The sequence below is a fragment of the Triticum aestivum genome, chromosome 7A (genome assembly GCF_018294505.1).
Source record: "Triticum aestivum cultivar Chinese Spring chromosome 7A, IWGSC CS RefSeq v2.1, whole genome shotgun sequence".
In the NCBI taxonomy this organism is placed as follows: Eukaryota; Viridiplantae; Streptophyta; class Magnoliopsida; order Poales; family Poaceae; genus Triticum; species Triticum aestivum.
Genome location: NC_057812.1, coordinates 28,235,542 through 28,251,620, shown reverse-complemented (window position 1 = coordinate 28,251,620; position 16,079 = coordinate 28,235,542).

Genomic DNA, 16,079 nt, shown 5'->3' with positions numbered 1-16,079 from the left:
TAACAGAATTGAGCATAGTTATGAGAATATCTAGGCATGATCATGTATATAGGCATCACGTCCGTGACAAGTTGATCGAAATGATTCTGCATCTACTACTATTACTCCACTCATCGACCGCTATCCAGCATGCATCTAGAGTATTAAGTTAAAAACAAAGTAACGCCTTAAGCAAGATGACATGATGTAGAGAGATAAATTTATGCAATATGAAATAAACCCCATCTTGTTATCCTCGATGGCAACGATACAATACGTGCCTTACTGCCCCTTATGTCACTGGGTAAGGACACCGCAAGATCGAATCCAAAGCTAAGCACTTCTCCCATGGCAAGAACTACCAATCTAGTTGGCCAAACCAAACGGATAATTCAAAAAGACTTGCAAAGATAACCAATCATACATAAAAGAATTCAGAGAAGATTCAAATATTATCCATAGATAGACTTGATCATAAACCCACAATTCATCGGTCTCAACAAACACACCGCAAAAAAAGATTACATCGAATAGATCTCCACAAGAGAGGGGGAGAATTTTGTATTGAGATTCAAAGAGAGAAAATAAGCCATCTAGCTACTAACTATGGACCCGAAGGTCTGAGGTAAACTACTCACGCTTCATCGGAGGGGCTAGGATGATGTAGAAGCCCTCCGTGATGACGGACCTCTTCCGGCGGAGCTCCGAAACAGGCCCCAAGATGGGATCTCATGGATACAGAAAGTTGCGGCGGTGGAATTAGGTTTTTGGCTCCTGTTCTGATCGTTTGGGGGTACGTGTGTATATATAGGAGGAAGGAGTACGTCGGTGGAGCACCAAGGGGCCCACGAGGCAGGGGGCGCGCCCTAGGGGGGCGCCCCCCACCCTCGTGACCTCCTCTTTGACCCCCTGGAGTAGGGTCCAAGTCTCCTGGATCACGTTCGGTGAGAAAATCACGTTCCCAAGATTTTATTCCGTTTGGACTCCGTTTGATATTCTGTTTCTCCAAAACACTGAAATAGGCAAAAAATAGCAATTCTGGGCTGGGCCTCCGGTTAATAGGTTAGTCCCAAAAATAATATAAAAGTGGAAAATAAAGCCCAATATAGTCCAAAACAGTAGATAATATAGCATGGAGCAATCAAAAATTATAGATACGTTGGAGACGTATCAGCAAGCCATTGAGAATAAATGGATCTTCAAGAAGAAGACTGACGCTGACGGTAATGTTACTGTTTATACGCCCGACTTGTTGCAAAAGGTTTTCGACAAGTTCAAGGGGTTGACTACGATGAGAACTTCTCACCCGTAGCGATGCTTAAGTCCGTCCGAATCATGTTAGCAATTGCCGCATTTTATGATTATGAAATTTGGCAAATGTATGTCAAAACTACATTTCTGAATGGATTTCTGGAAGAAGAGTTGTATATGATGCAACCGGAAGGTTTTGTCGATCCAAAAGGAGCTAACAAAGTGTGCAAGCTCCAGCGATCCATTTATGGACTGGTGCAAGCCTCTCGGAGTTGGAATAAGCGCTTTGATAGTGTGATCAAAGCATTTGGTTTTATACAGACTTTTGGAGAAGCCTGTATTTACAAGAAAGTGAGTGGCAGCTCTGTAGCATTTCTGATATTATATGTGGATGACATATTGCTGATTGGAAATGATATAGAATTCCTGGATAGCATAAAGGGATACTTGAATAAGAGTTTTTCAATGAAAGACCTCGGTGAAGCTGCTTATATATTGGGCATCAAGATCTATAGAGATAGATCAAGACGCTTAATTGGACTTTCACAAAGCACATACCTTGACAAAGTTTTGAAAAAGTTCAAAATGGATCAAGCAAAGAATGGGTTCTTGCCTGTGTTACAAGGTGTGAAGTTGAGTAAGACTCAATGCCCGACCACTGCAGAAGATAGAGAGAAAATGAAAGATGCTCCCTATGCTTCAGCCATAGGCTCTATCATGTATGCAATGATGTGTACCAGACCTGATGTGTGCCTTGCTATTAGTTTAGCAGGCAGGTACCAAAGTAATTCAGGAGTGGATCACTGGACAGCGGTCAAGAACATCCTGAAATACCTGAAAAGGACGAAGGATATGTTTCTCGTTTATGGAGGTGACAAAGAGCTCATTGTAAATGGTTACGTTGATGCAAGCTTTAACACTGATCCGGACGATTCTAAATCGCAAACCGAATACGTGTTTACATTGAACGGTGGAGCTGTCAGTTGGTGCAGTTCTAAACAAAGCGTCGTGGCGGGATCTACGTGTGAAGCGGAGTACATAGCTGCTTCGGAAGTAGCAAATGAAGGAGTCTGGATGAAGGAGTTCATATCCGACCTAGGTGTCATACCTAGTGCATCGGGTCTAATAAAAATCTTTTGTGACAATACTGATGCAATTGCCTTGGCAAAGGAATCCAGATTTTACAAGAGAACCAAGCACATCAAGAGACGCTTCAATTCCATCCGGAATTTAGTCCAGGTGGGAGACATAGAAATTTGCAAGATACATACGGATCTGAATGTTGCAGACCCGTTGACTAAGCCTCTTCCACGAGCAAAACATGATCAGCACCAAGGCTCCATGGGTGTTAGAATCATAACTATGTAATCTAGATTATTGACTCTAGTGCAAGTGGGAGACTGAAGTAAATATGCCCTAGAGGCAATAATAAAGTTATTATTTATTTCCTTATATCATGATAAATGTTTATTATTCATGCTAGAATTGTATTAACCAGAAATATAATACTTGTGTGAATACATAGACAAACAGAGTGTCACTAGTATGCCTCTACTTGACTAGCTCATTGATCAAAGATGGTTATGTTTCCTAGCCATAGACATGAGTTGTCATTTGATTAACGGGATCACATCATTAGGAGAATGATGCGATTGACTTGACCCATTCCGTTAGCTTAGCACTTGATCGTTTAGTTTGTTGCTATTGATTTCTTCATGACTTATACATGTTCCTATGACTATGAGATTATGCAACTCCTGTTTACCGGAGAAACACTTCGTGTCCTACCAAACGTCACAACGTAACTGGGTGATTATAAAGGTGCTCTACAGGTGTCTCCAAAGGTACTTGTTGGGTTGGTTTATTTCGAGATTAGGATTTGTCACTCCGATTGTTGGAGAGGTATCTCTGGGCCCACTCGGTAATGCACATCACTTAAGCCTTGCAACTTGCAACTAATGAGTTAGTTGCGGGATAATGTATTACGGAATGAGTAAAGAGACATGACGGTTACGAGATTGAACTAGGTACTGAGATACCGACGATCGAATCTTGGGCAAGTAACATACCGATGACAAAGGGAACAACATATGTTGTTATGCGGTTTGACCGATAAAGATCTTCGTAGAATATGTGGGAGCCAATATGAGCATCCAGGTTCCGCTATTGGTTATTGACCGGAAACGTGTCTCGGTCATGTCTACATAGTTCTCGAATCTGTAGGGTCTGCACGCTTAAAGTTTCGATGATAGATATATTATGAGTTTATATGTTTTGATGTACCGAAGATTGTTTGAATTCCCGGATGTGAACACGGACATAATGAGGAGTTTCAAAATGGTCGAGACATGAAGATTGATATATTGGACGACTATATTCGAACACCGGAATGGTTCCGTGGGTTATCGGATATATACCGGAGTACCGGGGGGTTACCGGAACCCCCCCAGAGGTTATTGGGCCTCATGGGCCCAATTGGTGGAAGAGGAGAGGCGGCCAAGGGGCAGCCGCGCGCACGCCCCCCCCCCAGTCCGAATTGGACAAGGAGGGGGGCGCCCCCCCTTTCCTTTCCCCCTCTCTCTCCTTCCCTCTCCTCTCCTAATCCAACAAGGAAAGGGAGGGAGTCCTACTTCCGGTGGGAGTAGGACTCCTCCTGGCGCGCCTCTCCTGGTCGGCCGCCTCTCCCCCCTTGCTCCTTTATATACGGGGGCAGGGGGCACCCTAGAGACACAACAATTGATCTGTTGATCTTTTAGCCGTGTGCGGTGCCCCGCTCCATCATAGTCCACCTCGATAATACTGTAGCGGTGCTTAGGCGAAGCCCTGTGTCGGTAGAATATCATCATCGTCACCATGCCATCGTGCTGACGAAACTCTTCCTCAACACTCGGCTAGATCGGAGTTCGAGAAACGTCATCGGGCTGAACGTGTGCTGAACTCGGAGGTGCCGTGTGTTTGATACTTGATCGGTCGGATTGTGAAGACGTACGACTACATCAACCGCATTGTGCTAACGCTTTCGCTTTCGGTCTACGAGGGTACGTGGACAACACTCTCCCCTCTCGTTGCTATGCATCACCATGATCTTGCGTGTGCGTAGGAATTTTTTTTAAATTACTACGTTACCCAACAACGAGACCTCGTGATGCTGCCCGTTGCCACCATCACCGACATGATTTCGCCATATGAGCCGGTGGCCTCATAGGAACCCGTAGCCTATAACTGATGATGCCTTTGCCGTAGCACCTGCGACAACGTCCTTTATAGCTTCAGGTAATGTTGCGGACCCTGAGCACGCAACAACAGGTGATGTTGCAACACCCCCATAGCAACACCGACGACACCCCTTCTTCCCATCACAACATCACCGACGTTGTAGTCGTCTCCACACAAACATCATCAGCACCGTAGCAGCTATGCAGCCGACATTGTCAGGACCCCGACTCGATGCCACATAGGTCTAGCATGTAACACCTCATATCACCTTGCGGCCTCACGCACGGTATTCCCACGGGTGTCGCCTTACCTTTGCCCGGGACCGTTTGCGTCTTTTGGCACACGTATATGATAGGGTCGCTAGCACCCATATGATAAGGAGCCCGGGCTGACATGGCTAGTCGTAAACCCAAAGTGGCACAGACTTACAGGGACAGGCATCCATGACCCAACATCGAACGTGTCGGTCATCAGCGAGTGAATCCAGGCTGTAGCACTGGGCTAGCAGGACTCCGGTGAACCGGGCTGTAGCGGGCTAACAGGACTCCGGTATTCATCGCGTGACATTTCCCCGAAGGGACAGACACAGGAACGAAGAAGGACACATGCCGGCCAGCCTAAGTGTTCCGGAGCAGTAGCAAGCTACCATGGCTCGGTGGAAACACTAGGAGACATTTCCCCGTAAGAGAGGCTACTAAAGATAAACAACTAGATGGTCAGATCCCACACATACCAAGCATTTCAATAACATACACACAATATGCTCGATATGTGCAAATACAACATGGCATCACAACATGACTCTACGTCTCAAGTATTTTATTCAATAGGCTCCGAGGAGCGAGATATTACAAACATGGGTCTCATGACCCAACAATCAGAGCATACAAGTCAAAGCACAAGCGGAAGCTATCATGTCTGAGTACAGACATCTATAAATGAAAAAGGCTGAGAAGCCTGACTAACGATCAGATCCTGCCGAGGGCACAAGATCGTAGCTGAGGTATCAAGCTAAACGTCGAAGTCCAAGCGGAACTAATAGTGAGACTGAAGTCTCTCTGCAAAAAACATAAAATAGGCAAACGTGAGTACAAATGTACCCAGCAAGACTTACATCAGATTTATCTACACATGCATCATTATCAACAAAGGGGATGGTGGGGTTTAACTGCAGCAAGCCAGCTTTGACTCGGTGGCTATCCTGAACTACGACTGCAATGTAACTCTTTTGAGGTGGCGCACACGAGTCCACATATTCACCATATCAATACACCACTATGGATCCGCTCCCGTCTCCCTACGAGAGCGCCATCCATAGCACTCACGCTTATCTTGCGTATTTTAGAGTATCCACTTTCACTTGTCTATGAACTGATATAAGCAACCCAGAAGTCCTTTTCCGCGGACACGGCTATTCGAATAGATGATGTTAACCCTGCAGGGGTGTACTTCTTCATACATGTTTCCACCACTTAGCGTCTGCACACGACATGTGCTCGGCAGACTTCAAGCGAAAGCCGACGTGGGTGTAGACCACGACCTACCTAAACACTCAAGTCTCTAGTCCAGGTTTATCACCTATTCGGGTTCCATCCATGAGGAGATCCGGCCGGAGTTTCGCTCACAGCCCCAAACGATGTGAACAGGGTTCCCGAGATACCAAACGGGCATCCGGTACACCGTGCCACGTACCTACCGCATCACAGCCCACCCCTACGGTCAGCGCTGTCCACGGCCTCCAGTAAGCTACAAACACCAGAAACTACTTGCAACTCCTGGACAGAGGACTAGGGTGAATAAGAAGTCGAGCGGGGTCATATTTCAGGGCCCAATGTATGGTAGTAACTGAATCATGGATCACAAACACAGAACTCAGTTCCTGAGGACGGCTTCAATGAGACAACCCACCATGTACTCCTACATGGCCTCTCACCGACACCTTTTACCAAATCGTGTTCACACACTTAGCTCACACACAGTAGGACATGTTCACACACCTCTGATTCATTCCGGATGAATCAGACCGGACACAACTCTAAGCAGTAGCAGGCATGACAATAAGCATGAATGAGTAGGCACAACAGGGCTCAAACAACTCCTACTCATGCTAGTGGGTTTCATCTATTTACTGTGGCAATGACAGGTCATGCAGAGGATAAAGGGGTTCAGCTACCGCAGCAAGTAACAGATGAATCGTTGTTGTCCTAATGCAGTAAAAGAGAGCAGGAGCGAGAGAGTGGGATTGTATCGGAATGAACAAGGGGGTTTTGCTTGCCTGGCACTTCTGAAGATAGCATTGAGTCTTCATCAGTGTCAACGATCGCATCATCGGTATCACGTCTATCGAGAGGGGACAAATACCGGCAACACAGAAGGGAACACAATCAATGCAATGCACAATATGATGCATGATCATGACATGGCAAAATGAATGTGTTTTGGGCTAATGCAACTAGCAACAGATTAAATGAAGTTGGTTTGAATACAAGATTCAAATTCAAACTCCATATGTGATTATTCAAATGCCATTTAATTGATTTGTGCTAAACAGCACCTATAAGTTGTTCTAACATGCATGAAAATGGTATAGATGGATTCCTTGAATTTTTCTGATAATTTTTCATATATAAATTATTTAATTTGGAGTTACGGTTAATTTTCTATGAATTTTAGAAGTTTATACAATTTTCTGGATTTTCTGATTTATTTTAAATCCAGAAAATCATTTAATGCGTCAGCATGACATCACCTTGACGTCATCAGGTCAACGGGGCAGATTCAGGTCAAACCTGACCAGTGGGGTCCACTGGTCAGTGACTGGGGCTGCTTAGTGCCGCTGACGGGTGGGCCCAGTCAACGGCCACGCCAGCACGGTCAAAACTGACGCGTGGGGCCACTGCAATTAGACTAAACTAAACAGAAAAAAAATACTAATCCTAATTAGGCGTAGGGGCCCACATGGCAGTGGCTCATAGGGTGATTAGCGGGGTGTTTAAGCCCTAATTAAGTGGCCACGTCGGCCCGCCGGAGTTTGGCCGGCGGTGACCACAGAGCACGGCGGAGCACGCCGGACTTGCGCTAGGGGCATCGGATTCGCGCACTGAGGGCACCGGGGCGTAGCCCGGGCTCTCCCGCATCTGATGGGGTAGGTGGGAGGCTGCGGGGACGCCGGGGCTCGCCGGAACGGAGCTCGCGGCGGCGCCGGAGTTCGGTGAGTGCGGGGTTGGCGCTGTGGTGCACGGGAGGGCGAGTTAGGATATGCGTTAGGCTCCTGGTGGCTTCCGGAGTGCGGTGACACGCTCCGAGACGAGCTCAAACGGCTGTAGTGACGGCGGTGACGAGGTCAGCGGCGGCCGGAGTTCGGCCGCGGCGGAGCTATGGCCTAGAGCTTGCAAACGCGAGGGGAGAGAGAGGGGTTCTGCACGGAGGCTCGCCGCGGAGCTGTAGGGAGGGTTAGTGGGCTCGGGGGCGGCCGGAGTGCAGCGAATCGACGGCGACGATCTCCGGTGGCCGAGGAGGGGAACGGCGACGTGGGCGGCGATGCAGGGCTTCCGGAGGGCCGTGGATCGGTGGGGAGGAAGAGAGGGTCGAGGCGGAGCTCGCGAGCACAGCGAGGGGTCGAGGGGGAGACGGTGGCCGCGGCGTTACGGTGGCGCGGCTGCGGCTGCGCTCGGCGAGTGAGAGAGAGCAGAGGGGAGGAGGGGGTGCAGAGAGAGAGAGAGGGGCGGTCAGGGGGGGTGTCGTGGCTTCACCAGGGCGTCGAGGGGGAAGCGGCAAGCAGGAGGTGGCCGGGACGCGTGCCGGCGCACTGCGGCCACACACCCTCGTGCCCACTGGCACGAGGTTGAGGATGACTGGCACATGGGCCTGGTGGGCTGGCTTCTCTGCTGGGCCAGGTAAGTAACAGGCACCCCCTCCTTCTCTGTTTCTATTTTAATTGTTGTTTTCTATTTATTTCAATCTGTTTTGATTTAGTTCAAGCACTAAACCATTTTTGTTTCTTCCAATAATTTTTGCAGGGACTGAAAGTAATATTCTAGAGCCCCTCACAAAATATCAGAATTATTGAAGCATTAAAAATATATATAACATATATTTGCTCCAACTCAAATACAATATGTGTTAATTCAAAAATCCAGAATGGCCTAGAAATATGTGCATCATTTTTGGCAGAGGTTTTCACCTTTACCAGAAATCATGAACATTTTCAGAGGGCATTTTGGGTTCATTGAAAGAGATTTTATTTTGACCCTAGTTGAATTGATTTAATGCTAGGGTTTGAGCATCCCCATTTCAATTTTAGGCAAAATTTAAACATGATGCAACACATGACTAGCTAGCTCAGAGCAAACCAGAAGCTAGGGATGTGACAACTCACCCCCACTAAACAAGAATCTCGTCTCGAGATTCAAGCGTAGGGTAAGGTGAAGGGGAAACGCAAACTAGTATAATCTTCACGATCCAGGTTGCGCTTCGAATGAACGTTGATTCGATCACCATCTTTGTCTTGTCGTCTTGTTCTGAGAACTTCAGCTAATCATGACAAGAAGGGGAAAGGGAAACTCTAGAAGGATCGAACTTCTTGAAGGTCGAACAACTCACGGAATGAGACATAGAACCATCTCTCGAGTTGAGACACGAGATACACATCAAGAGGGGTGGAAAGAAACGGATGACGAAGATTCACTAGGTGGACAATAATTCCACACTTAAGAAGGTGGTAATCGGTTGTCAACGTAGCGAGGAGTTGAGTTGCCATGATACCACAACGATACACCTTAGGGAAGGTGACTCGTAGAGATATCCCCTTAAGTGGCAAAAAGAATTACTTTTGATTCAGAGATCATTGAAACTCTTTAAACCAGCCTAAGGCAATTCTCGAGCGATCATTTGGAGGGGGTCGGTAGAATGGCATACTCGGACTTGGATGATGTGGATTACCTTGTTGAAGACAACGTAATGGATGAATTTGCTTATCACCGGAAATGGAAGAGACCCATGGTAGAATGGCACATTGGCGGTGCAGGCTGGGAACAAAATGCAAATGATGGGAATGATTCTGGTAACTAGGGAAGAACCCAACAATAGAGAGTGGATTCACTGTTTGAAAAGATCATAGCATTGCCGAGGAAACTGAGAGCAAACCCAGTTAGTGCCGATGATAACACGTGGCGCTTGTGCGTGCTCTCAAGAACTTGAGCATTTCCATAATCATCAAGGTTTTATCAACATCCGTGTCAAGGGTCCGGCAACACAACTTGCTACCATGATGAATGATGATGGAGGATGCAGATGCAAAGAAAGATAACACCTTCTCAGATTTCATCTTAGCGAGGCCAAGGAAACAAAATCTGGATGATCGACCGAGAGACATTTAGCACTCCGCTTCTAATGTTCTCCTTGATGTGCTAGTGTAACCCATTCATAGAAATGGTCTGGTATCTAGGGCATCAAGTAAAGGTCGGACTTCGGGATCTCAAAATCCATAGGGGCAACTAGGGAGTAAATCCTATGAAATCCCTATGGGGAGGTGGCCAACTTCCTCAATCAAGATATTATAATAACAGGTCTTCCGGCTGGGTGTGTTGGCCACGACATCCACTTTACCGGTTATCGAGGGACCAATATTATAGTTCTTGGAGAATGTTCCAACCATCATATCTGCCTGAGATTCAGATCTGGTTGGTGTCAGGATATTCCAGACTCATCGAGTCTAGGAAGAAAAACGAAAGTTTGCAACACAAATCGACGAGATGACGTTGCGAGATTCTCGGGGAATGAACTACGATAGTAAGCTCCAAAACATGAGCTGGTTCTGCTACAAACATGTGAACACGTTGTCCCAGACAAGCATGACCACGTGGTAGTCTTCCAATAAAACACTACCGAGTTCTGGTTGGGAACCATCACCGTGGATAACGAAGTCCTTGCATAAGTCATATGATTAGCTCTTATGAAGGAACTTCTTCTCCTTGAACAAATCAATCAGTGGCTTGGTGTGCTCGGGACACATATGGAATGAAGGTTGCAAGTCTCCAGACCACAGAATACTTCGCACGTGTGCATGACTGATTTGGGATGATTCCAAGGAAACAAAACAATCTTCCTCGAATTCATGGCGGCAACTTGCATCATATGCACATGAATTAGGGAAAGTCACTACTTTCATCCAAACATATGCTTCATGAACGAAACACGAAGAAATGCTTACACAAGTTTCCAACACTAGGTTGATGTTCAACATGATTCATGGGGGGAGACAAAATGCTACTGATGGGCTCAACAGCAACTCATCGAAATTTCCATATCACTGGACTCCACCATCATGTGAACACGGTGATAGCATTGGTCAGACCAAAGATGTAATGGTGTATGCTCGAGGGGTCAACCACGAGTAGGACAACATTACGAGCATCGTTGGTACTGATTTGATTTGACGATAGCCCACACTCAAATCAAGGGATTGATAAGACAATAGGTCCAGCAACTGATCACAGGGACCAATCGATGAAGATATCATCTTCTTTCAACACACACTACACAAGAATATCCCTTTGGAACGAACTAAGTCAGGCAAGCTTTTATCTTCCAACTCTCCAAGTTGTCGTTTAGCTTAACCAACTAGCTCAGGGGTATCCAACACGGATTCTTGGAGAAAGGGTGGTTTACAATAAACCAACTTGATCACGAGCTCAACATAGCGGTCAGGTGACAACCTGGTAGTACTTCCGAGAAGATCTTCGGAAAATCACGAACCACCGGTATGTTACTAAGCTCGAGAACAATCTCGCTTTTGAGGGCAAGACGATATGATCAAATGAGTGAGGAGTTGACAAGATCCTAACTCATCAATCAAAGAGTGCACCAGGAAATAAGGACTAGGTAGCACGATCAATCTTAGAATGGTGATTCAATAACCAACATACTAGGAATAAAATTATTATCCTTTAACTACCAAGCAACGAGGTTGCTAGGAGTATTGATTCCATACATCACAATTCATTTGTCGGTACTCCGGTTGCATCAACACGAGGGCCGAGGAATGACTAATGATGGTGAGAAGTATCACTACGTCAAAATTCATGAGAGTTGGTGCAGTTCTCATGACAATTCTGACATAAAGGGGGTAATGTTCCAAGGTAGAACAGAACCAAAAGCTGGATTGGCATTTGATCTGCGGAATACAACTACTTTGACCCAATCCTAGATATGGATGAGGTACTGGAGTTTGTTTCTCCTAGTCATTCAGGACGGAATGGCTTGACGGGCCACAAGAGTAATAGGCATCGACAAACGAACGCACGCATACTCTTGACTATCAATTGATAGACGAAGGTCAGTAGACAACTAAAGAGGGACAACTCAAAGGAACATATAACTTTCTGAGTTGTGGATGCATAAATTAGTATGTCGAACCGAGTTCAACATAATTCTTCCGGATAACCCATGCAGAAAGGTAGAACTGGCAGAGTCACGATTTATGAATGGAGAACTCCTCAAGAGTACTCTAATTGTGATCTTTCGATCCAATAAACATCTGCCATAAGCGGTTCATAGTATTTGGAAGAAGGAAATACCAGGACCTCGAGGACTATCGCAAAGTTACTAATATCCTAAAGGAACTAGCAAACACTATCAACATGAAGTAAGTAGAGTGAATCTCGGGTTCAAAGCCCAAGGAGTAGAATACCTACTACTAAGTGGCATCACAGGATGCTTTTGAGAATGATGGCCAGAATCATCACACTAGGACACAAATCATGGCTAGACCACTAGATGATCCCCTGAGACACCTAGGGTCATAATAATAACTCCAACATAAAGGTTGAGGCAGTAGAGTACCTCAGTTCAACAATTTGTGTGATTAACCTGGCCTAACAGACATTGAAACCGGAGAAAAAGGATTTTGCAAATGCATCAGACTCTTTAGAAACCTGGGATGACTCGGACAGCATAACGGCTGTAAATGCTCGGAAAAGATTTGAGACATTCACAAAAATGGTGGCATAACCACTTAGAAGCACAATATCAAGGTTCCGAGATCAACAATTATCATACGGAAGTAGTAGGAACTGAACTGAGACTTAAATCCAACAATCTTATAAGTCCACTGATTAGTAACACGTGATCCTGATAGAAAGAAGAGATAGCCTAGTTCCTTAACCCCGTAGGAAAGATAGGATGACTCAGATCCGAAGGGCATGAGGTATAAGGAGTAAAAAGAGCCTTACGTTCCATCCCACAATCAATTCCCTTATATAACTAAAGAATTTCTAGACTCAACTTCGACCAGTTTGGCTTGGTAACCTACAGGCAGTCAAGCTCTGATACCAACGCTGTCAGGACCCCGACTCGATGCCACATAGGTCTAGCATGTAACACCTCATATCACCTTGCGGCCTCACGCACGGTATTCCCACGGGTGTCGCCTTACCTTTGCCCGGGACCGTTTGCGTCTTTTGGCACACGTATATGATAGGGTCGCTAGCACCCATATGATAAGGAGCCCGGGCTGACATGGCTAGTCGTAAACCCAAAGTGGCACAGACTTACAGGGACAGGCATCCATGACCCAACATCGAACGTGTCGGTCATCAGCGAGTGAATCCAGGCTGTAGCACTGGGCTAGCAGGACTCCGGTGAACCGGGCTGTAGCGGGCTAACAGGACTCCGGTATTCATCGCGTGACATTTCCCCGAAGGGACAGACACAGGAACGAAGAAGGACACATGCCGGCCAGCCTAAGTGTTCCGGAGCAGTAGCAAGCTACCATGGCTCGGTGGAAACACTAGGAGACATTTCCCCGTAAGAGAGGCTACTAAAGATAAACAACTAGATGGTCAGATCCCACACATACCAAGCATTTCAATAACATACACACAATATGCTCGATATGTGCAAATACAACATGGCATCACAACATGACTCTACGTCTCAAGTATTTTATTCAATAGGCTCCGAGGAGCGAGATATTACAAACATGGGTCTCATGACCCAACAATCAGAGCATACAAGTCAAAGCACAAGCGGAAGCTATCATGTCTGAGTACAGACATCTATAAATGAAAAAGGCTGAGAAGCCTGACTATCGATCAGATCCTGCCGAGGGCACAAGATCGTAGCTGAGGTATCAAGCTAAACGTCGAAGTCCAAGCGGAACTAATAGTGAGACTGAAGTCTCTCTGCAAAAAACATAAAATAGGCAAACGTGAGTACAAATGTACCCAGCAAGACTTACATCAGATCTATCTACACATGCATCATTATCAACAAAGGGGATGGTGGGGTTTAACTGCAGCAAGCCAGCTTTGACTCGGTGGCTATCCTGAACTACGACTGCAATGTAACTCTTTTGAGGTGGCGCACACGAGTCCGCATATTCACCATATCAATACACCACTATGGATCCGCTCCCGTCTCCCTACGAGAGCGCCATCCATAGCACTCACGCTTATCTTGCGTATTTTAGAGTATCCACTTTCACTTGTCTATGAACTGATATAAGCAACCCAGAAGTCCTTTTCCGCGGACACGGCTATTCGAATAGATGATGTTAACCCTGCAGGGGTGTACTTCTTCATACATGTTTCCACCACTTAGCGTCTGCACACGACATGTGCTCGGCAGACTTCAAGCGAAAGCCGACGTGGGTGTAGACCACGACCTACCTAAACACTCAAGTCTCTAGTCCAGGTTTATCGCCTATTCGGGTTCCATCCATGAGGAGATCCGGCCGGAGTTTCGCTCACAGCCCCAAACGATGTGAACAGGGTTCCCGAGATACCAAACGGGCATCCGGTACACCGTGCCACGTACCTACCGCATCACAGCCCACCCCTACGGTCAGCGATGTCCACGGCCTCCAGTAAGCTACAAACACCAGAAACTACTTGCAACTCCTGGACAGAGGACTAGGGTGAATAAGAAGTCGAGCGGGGTCATATTTCAGGGCCCAATGTATGGTAGTAACTGAATCATGGATCACAAACACAGAACTCAGTTCCTGAGGACGGCTTCAATGAGACAACCCACCATGTACTCCTACATGGCCTCTCACCGACACCTTTTACCAAATCGTGTTCACACACTTAGCTCACACACAGTAGGACATGTTCACACACCTCTGATTCATTCCGGATGAATCAGACCGGACACAACTCTAAGCAGTAGCAGGCATGACAATAAGCATGAATGAGTAGGCACAACAGGGCTCAAACAACTCCTACTCATGCTAGTGGGTTTCATCTATTTACTGTGGCAATGACAGGTCATGCAGAGGATAAAGGGGTTCAGCTACCGCAGCAAGTAACAGATGAATCGTTGTTGTCCTAATGCAGTAAAAGAGAGCAGGAGCGAGAGAGTGGGATTGTATCGGAATGAACAAGGGGGTTTTGCTTGCCTGGCACTTCTGAAGATAGCATTGAGTCTTCATCAGTGTCAACGATCGCATCATCGGTATCACGTCTATCGAGAGGGGACAAATACCGGCAACACAGAAGGGAACACAATCAATGCAATGCACAATATGATGCATGATCATGACATGGCAAAATGAATGTGTTTTGGGCTAATGCAACTAGCAACAGATTAAATGAAGTTGGTTTGAATACAAGATTCAAATTCAAACTCCATATGTGATTATTCAAATGCCATTTAATTGATTTGTGCTAAACAGCACCTATAAGTTGTTCTAACATGCATGAAAATGGTACAGATGGATTCCTTGAATTTTTCTGATAATTTTTCATATATAAATTATTTAATTTGGAGTTACGGTTAATTTTCTATGAATTTTAGAAGTTTATACAATTTTCTGGATTTTCTGATTTATTTTAAATCCAGAAAATCATTTAATGCGTCAGCATGACATCACCTTGACGTCATCAGGTCAACGGGGCAGATTCAGGTCAAACCTGACCAGTGGGGTCCACTGGTCAGTGACTGGGGCTGCTTAGTGCCGCTGACGGGTGGGCCCAGTCAACGGCCACGCCAGCACGGTCAAAACTGACGCGTGGGGCCACTGCAATTAGACTAAACTAAACAGAAAAAAATACTAATCCTAATTAGGCGTAGGGGCCCACATGGCAGTGGCTCATAGGGTGATTAGCGGGGTGTTTAAGCCCTAATTAAGTGGCCACGTCGGCCCGCCGGAGTTTGGCCGGCGGTGACCACAGAGCACGGCGGAGCACGCCGGACTTGCGCTAGGGGCATCGGATTCGCGCGCTGAGGGCACCGGGGCGTAGCCCGGGCTCTCCCGCATCTGATGGGGTAGGTGGGAGGCTGCGGGGACGCCGGGGCTCGCCGGAACGGAGCTCGCGGCGGCGCCGGAGTTCGGTGAGTGCGGGGTTGGCGCTGTGGTGCACGGGAGGGCGAGTTAGGATATGCGTTAGGCTCCTGGTGGCTTCCTGAGTGCGGTGACACGCTCCGAGACGAGCTCAAACGGCTGTAGTGACGGCGGTGACGAGGTCAGCGGCGGCCGGAGTTCGGCCGCGGCGGAGCTATGGCCTAGAGCTTGCAAACGCGAGGGGAGAGAGAGGGGTTCTGCACGGAGGCTCACCGCGGAGCTGTAGGGAGGGTTAGTGGGCTCGGGGGCGGCCGGAGTGCAGCGAATCGACGGCGACGATCTCCGGTGG